Source organism: Physeter macrocephalus, chromosome 4, assembly GCF_002837175.3.
Source record: "Physeter macrocephalus isolate SW-GA chromosome 4, ASM283717v5, whole genome shotgun sequence".
Classification (NCBI taxonomy): Eukaryota; Metazoa; Chordata; class Mammalia; order Artiodactyla; family Physeteridae; genus Physeter; species Physeter macrocephalus.
This window is the reverse complement of record NC_041217.1, coordinates 97,484,347-97,490,908: the sequence shown is the minus strand read 5'-3', so window position 1 is coordinate 97,490,908 and position 6,562 is coordinate 97,484,347.

Sequence of the window (6,562 nt, the reverse complement as noted above, 5' to 3'; positions counted from 1 at the left end):
GGATCTTCCCGGACCAGGGCAAGAACCCGTGTCCCCTGCATTGGCAGGCGGACTGTCAACCACTGTGCCACCAGGCAGTGATTTTTATAATTTTAAAAATATCATTTCTTTCTGAGTTTTTCAATTCTTCATCTCTATTTTTTTTTGCCCATTTGTGTTTTGAAGTTTATAAATTCTGATTTAAATTTTTAAAAAATTTTGTAAATTCTTGTTTAAGGTTTATTTAATTTAGTTTCCTTCTGCTTTATTGTAGTTTCATTAAGGAGAATATAAACTGAAATACTTTGATTTGCACTTTCCATTTTCCTTGTACAGTAGTTTTGTATGACCATCGTTGGACATCTTTTAAAAAAAATTTAAATGTGTTTGATTTTCTTAGACCAGAGGTAAGTTTTATGCAAAGGAGATAGGTTTGGCTGGCCTATTAGTACAAGAGTACTTCCTTCTTTCAATATGGTAACATTAATTTTCTTTTATTGATTTCATTTTTTTTTTCTCTTGGGGAGGTGGATGATTGTGTCTTCTGATTTTGTAACTTTGTTCAGGCCCTTTAACTTTCATCTCTTACCTCCTTCTTTTGCATCACTCTCAAGCCTCCAAAGGGACCTTTTTCCTTCCAGAAGTGGTGCTTTCCCAAGAGTACTATTACTGGTCTTATGCACTTTATCTCTTTCCTTTTGGTTTCCTGGGTATGGATGTAGAAGGTCCTGGTTGAGCAATAAAGGGTGTACTTCACAAGCATTCCCAAGTAATCAGTGACCTTCTTCTTTTCCTAAGCAATTTCAATCAAAGAAAAGGAATGGTTTATGGAAAGAACAGAATAAAAATGCCTTGAAGGTAAAGGGAAGCCCTTGTTTTTGTTTTTAACTACAATATTATTTAGCCTATCCTGTAAGTGTGTAGACAAAGAAGGAAAGTTACATTCTTCGTGCAAGTTTAGCATTTTGGAGTTGGGGAAGATTTTACACCATAGGTTAATTGTGTTATAACCTAACAGTTCATATTATATATATGTATATTAAATATACATATATAGCCATATATGTTGTTATATTTTGATAACATAGCATTTTATTTCTTCAAACACTTCAAGCTAACTCATTCTTGAGGATCCACAAGGTCAATTCCCTTTGCAGGATTTCCTCCCATACTTGTGTGGTTGGCTCCTACCCATCCTTCAGGTCTTGGCTAGGATGACGTCTCCCCTGAGAGCCTTTCCTGGTTACCCTATCTAAGTAGATCCTGACCTGTTACCTTCTATTGCAGCATCATGTCTGGATTTTCTGAGCTTGCAAGTAGATACTTATTTGCCTGTTACATGTTTATTGTCTTACCCTCTAGCCTGTCAGCTACATGTATCTGTGTCTGTCTTCTTCACCACTGTATAACCTGTACAGGGCAAAATGACAGGTTAAGAGTAGATGATTAATGCATATTTGATGATTAAACAAATGACAACATTATTGTAATAAATGTACATGGAATAGTTTCAACTCTATACAATATTTTATATATTCATGAATTACAGCATTTTCCCCCTAAAACATCAGTTCTTTTAAGCTGGTGGTAGAAAGTATGGAAATAGTAGTTCAGAGGTTTTGTTTCTTATTCAAAAGCAATTGGTCAACATCATCATTATTATTGTTACTGTTATTATTATGATTTACTTTTGGGGGCACCTGTCAATTTTTAACAGGAAAATGTACTCTTGTATTTCTAATTTTAAAATACCAATCGAATATATTATCAGCATGATGTAAGTGTTAATTAAGAAGTCTGCCTGTGATTGTGCTAGGATAGCCAGTATATTTTCAATTCAGATTGACAGCATAAGTGATCTAGGCACTACAAATTTCTGTTTAATAATAATGAATTTTATTACAAAAACTCTATGTACTATAATATCTAAATATATGGTTAGAAAAGTTTCTGGATTATTTTCTTTCTAGAAAATAACAAAATAAAATTATTTTTAATAAAATTATCATTTTAATAAAAAATAAAACTATTTAGAGTGTTCAATTGATTTGACTCCACTGGGCCAATGCCAAACCCAATGTTCGGAGTTTACAATCAGTATTAATGCTTTTTGTTATTACTTTGTTAAGGACTTTAGAAACGTAAAAGCATCTAGTCACATGTTTTTGGAGTATAGTTAATGTTGTGAATATAAATATTTTATGTAAGAACATTTTCAGCAAAGTTAGACTTTCAGTGATTCCATATTATCAAAATAGTGATATAAGACTACAATATGGTTAAAGAATAATTTCAGAAATAATTAAGACATTAAGTTTGTAGTTAACATACTTAGGGGGAATGAGCCTTTTGTATATAATCAAAATAATAATAAATGCCAAGGATTTATGGATTAGGCTCAAAAACTGTTTTAAGAAATCTTTAATCCAAGAATTCATAAATAACTGTACACACACACACACACACACACACACACACACACACCATTTTGGCTAGTTTAAGCAGGAAATACTTTACTAGAGAAAATAGAAAGATCACAATTTTTGAAGGGCTGAAAAAAAAGCTTCTAGTCTAAGCTTTCAGAAGGGACTTGAAACCACAGCTGAACCAAGAGGACTGCTGTGTGTGCCATAATCAGGAAACTGCAAAATTAGGAAGCTTTCCTCTTGACTGCTGGCTCTACCATCTCCCTGCTACTACCCTGATTCACACCTGCAAGCTGAATGGGTGCCTTGCACCCTACCCCTCTCCCTCTCACTGCATAACTGTCTTTCAAATGAAAGAGGAAACCAGATTACATCTGGGGCCCAAGCTACAAGTGGATATAGAAAAGGTCATTTTTAGATTTTGAACCTCTGCCACTGAAGGGAGTGGGTGTTGAGAAAGCCTATACAGCCCTTATAACATCAAACACAATTAGAATTATGCTATCTAGACAGATTTGTGTCTTGCATTTTTTCAGTTTAAATTTTATCACACTCATTTCTCACATCTTAAATATGTTATAAAATCACATCGTTGGGTGACATGATTCAATGTATTGAAATAGTTTAATCATTTTGATTAATAAATATAATTTTACAAATTATTAGAAAAATATAATACGTAGCACATATGAAGTACTCAATATGTATTTGTTGAATGAATGAATGAATGAATATCATTTGAGGATCCAGGTTGATAACAACAATACCATCTTAAATGCATGATATCTGAGATCATTGTCATTTCTACCCATGGGATGGAGGGAAGAACCTGGAGGGGTGGTTTAGGGAACTTTATGGAGCAGCCTTGGCAGTAGCATATCTTATTCATAGCAGTAACTTCTGCTGACATTCTGTGGGGAAGAAAAAGACACAAAGTCACATCTAAAGGCAAGGGAGAAGGGAGGATAGGAAATGGAGTGTTCCTGGGGTAGAAGTTTTAAAGGACAGCCTTCAACGCAGCATGAGAGGAATTCAAACTTATTTTTCTACCTTGTCTATAAGGCCCTTCATACTTGGATTATTCATTGGTTAACATTATTTTTGAAACTGCTGATCATTCACAATTTATATTATTACTATCTAATTTAACCTTAACAACACATTTTCTCTAGAAGGAAGAAATAAACATTAAGTGGAGACATGATGAATTTGAAATATTTTTATCAGAACAGTTGACTGTGTAGCATAACTAAACAGAATTCTTTTCAACCATCATGATACGTGGTTTGTAGCCAATGCCTAACTCTATTGAGACAACTGAAATAAGTTGTCTGAACTGAAATAGTTCTATAAGCATCCAGAACTTCCCCATTCTCTTTGATATATATAACTAGAGTACAGCTTTTCTTTCTAAATTTCCTGTAAGTAGTCTACTAAAATACAACCAACTGGTTTATGGTTCTCTTATTTTGTTGACCTTACAATCTGATCTAGACTGTGTCACCAACTACTAGGAGTGCACCCTGCCACATGATCACTTTTCTAGTTCTTTATAAGACAGAGGCAGTGCTCCTTCCCCTTTTATTCACAGCCTGTATCTTCTGTCATTAGGAAGATCATAAGTCCTGTTTAGTACATCACTAACTACATTATTGCTCAGCAAATTACTTCTATTTCTATGCCTCTGAAATACACACAGAAAATAAGACAAGGTAGGTCAGCTTGACAAATGTTGACTTTGACTAGAGAGAATTTATGTCTATTGCATTGGCTGAGATAAATTAGACTTAATCACACTTACCATCATCATTAATTTTCTCCCTAGATTCTAAATGATAACAAATCAGTTAAAATGTGTACCTACTCTAGAGTAAGCAGCTCAGCCTTGAGGTTATTATGCAATGGAAGGGAGAGACTCTTCAAATTATTTATTTTTATGAATAGAGAGTAAGTCTTAAGAGATAAAATGTGTATGGAATCTACAATAGTAGGTAAATATGACACTCAGCAAATTATCCAATTTGGATAATTGGGTATAATTTTTTGATTTAACAAAATTAGTTGACCAGATAATCTAATGGATTCATTTGTGGCCAATCTGATATGGATTATAGTATTTTCGAAGATTAGGGTAGTATTTATGTTAAAATCTTTTTTTTTAAGTCATTGATCCAACCAAAATTAGGTTCTTTCTCCTAAAAGGGGTAAGGTAGATCTTCATTATTCCCATTATCTTTATATTAAGGAAGACCCTATTTTTAGACAATTTGAGGAAAAAAATGAATAAAAATAGAAAAAGTATAGTAGTAATAACAAATAATCTTTATTGTATGCTTACAAAGTGCCAAACACCATGCTAAAGACTCATTCAATAAATATTTTCTGAGGGGCTGACAGATACTGAGGACACAGCAGTGAAGAAAGAGCCACAACTCTCTGGAGTTTACATCTTAGAGAGTGGAGATGGACACTATGTGCAATAAGTAAATTTTATAGCATATTCCAATATAGTAAGTCCCATGAAGAAAACAAAGGAGAGTAAGGGCGAACAGGAGTGTTAGACTGGGGCTGAAGTTTTTAAACTGAATGGTCATGGTGGTGTTGAACATAGATATGAGGTAGATGAGGACAATTACAGATTTACAGACTCTATCTGCCCTGGGTTTTCCTTTCCCTTGCCAGCCAGAGTTCTGTATCACTGACCTGTGTTTACGGTTTGCTCTCACTTTCTACCTTCTAGTTTGACTCTGAGGCCCTTCCTCTGTCTCAAGGGTGAGCAAGGCCTTTCCATCTGGGCTACAGTGTTACCTTTTCAGCTCAAATTGTAGCCATTCTTCTCAAAGCCAACCAAGTCCTAGTTCCGCCAGACTCTGTCCAGAGAAATTCCTGTCCAGTTTTTTTCTTTTCAGAGCACATAGCTAGAAAGGCTAAACTCGTCTGAACCTCTTAGTTTCTCTTTAGCACTCTCTAAACTTTCTCAAATCTATACAATTTTTAAATGAAGGATAGGGATTAAGTTAAATACTTTCATTGACAAATATTATAATTTTAAAATGAAGGATGGGGATTAGATTAACTACTTTCATTGACAAATATTGTGTCATAGAGTATGATGGCAGCTTTATGTTATATTTATGCATGTAAAAATCTAAGGAAATAGATATTACTCTTCCTTATATTGTTGAGGGAATGAGGCTCAGTGAGTGGTTGACTTGGGGCTTAAAGCCATGCCAGAATTTTTTTTAAAAAGGAAAGAGTTGCTTTTACACAATCCCTTCACCTAATATCATCATCCCAATTCTCCAGACATCAGTTATTGCTCTGCCACTTTTTGATAAAATACAGAAATCCGATGTTTGTAGGGTTTGAATTATTTGAAACATTTCATTTCAGGATTAGATTTGATTTTTGTAACAAAATACACCTGAATATAGAATTGTAATTTAATTTAATATTTTATTTACTTACTTAATTATTTATTTATTTAACATCTTTATTGGAGTATAATTGCTTTACAATGGTGTGTTAGTTTCTGCTTTATAATGAAGTGAATCAGTTATACATATAAACATGTCCCCATATCTCTTCCCTCTTGTGTCTCCCTCCCTCCCACCCTCCCTATTCCACCCCTCTAGGTGGTCACAAAGCACCAAGCTGATCTCCCTGTGCTATGCAGCTGCTTCCCACTAGCTATCTATTTTACGTTTGGTAGTGTATATATGTCCATGCCACTCTCTCACTTTATCCCAGCTTACCCTTCCCCCTCTCCGTGTCCTCAAGTCCATTCTCAAAGTCTGCGTCTTTATTCCTGTCCTGCCCCTAGGTTCTTCAGAACTTTATTTTATTTTTTTCCCCATATATGTATGTTAGCATATGGCATTTGTTTTTCTCTTTCTGACTTACTTCACTCCGTATGACAGACCCTAGGTCCATCCACCTCACTACAAATAACTCAATTTCATTTCTTTTTATGGTGAGTAATATTCCATTGTATATATGTGCCACATCTTCTTTATCCATTCATCTGTTGATGGACACTTAGGTTGCTTCCATGTCCTGGCTATTGTAAATAGAGCTGCAATGAACATTTTGGTACATGACTCTATTTGAATTATGGTTTTCTCAGGGTATATGCCCAGTAGTGGGACTGCTGGGTC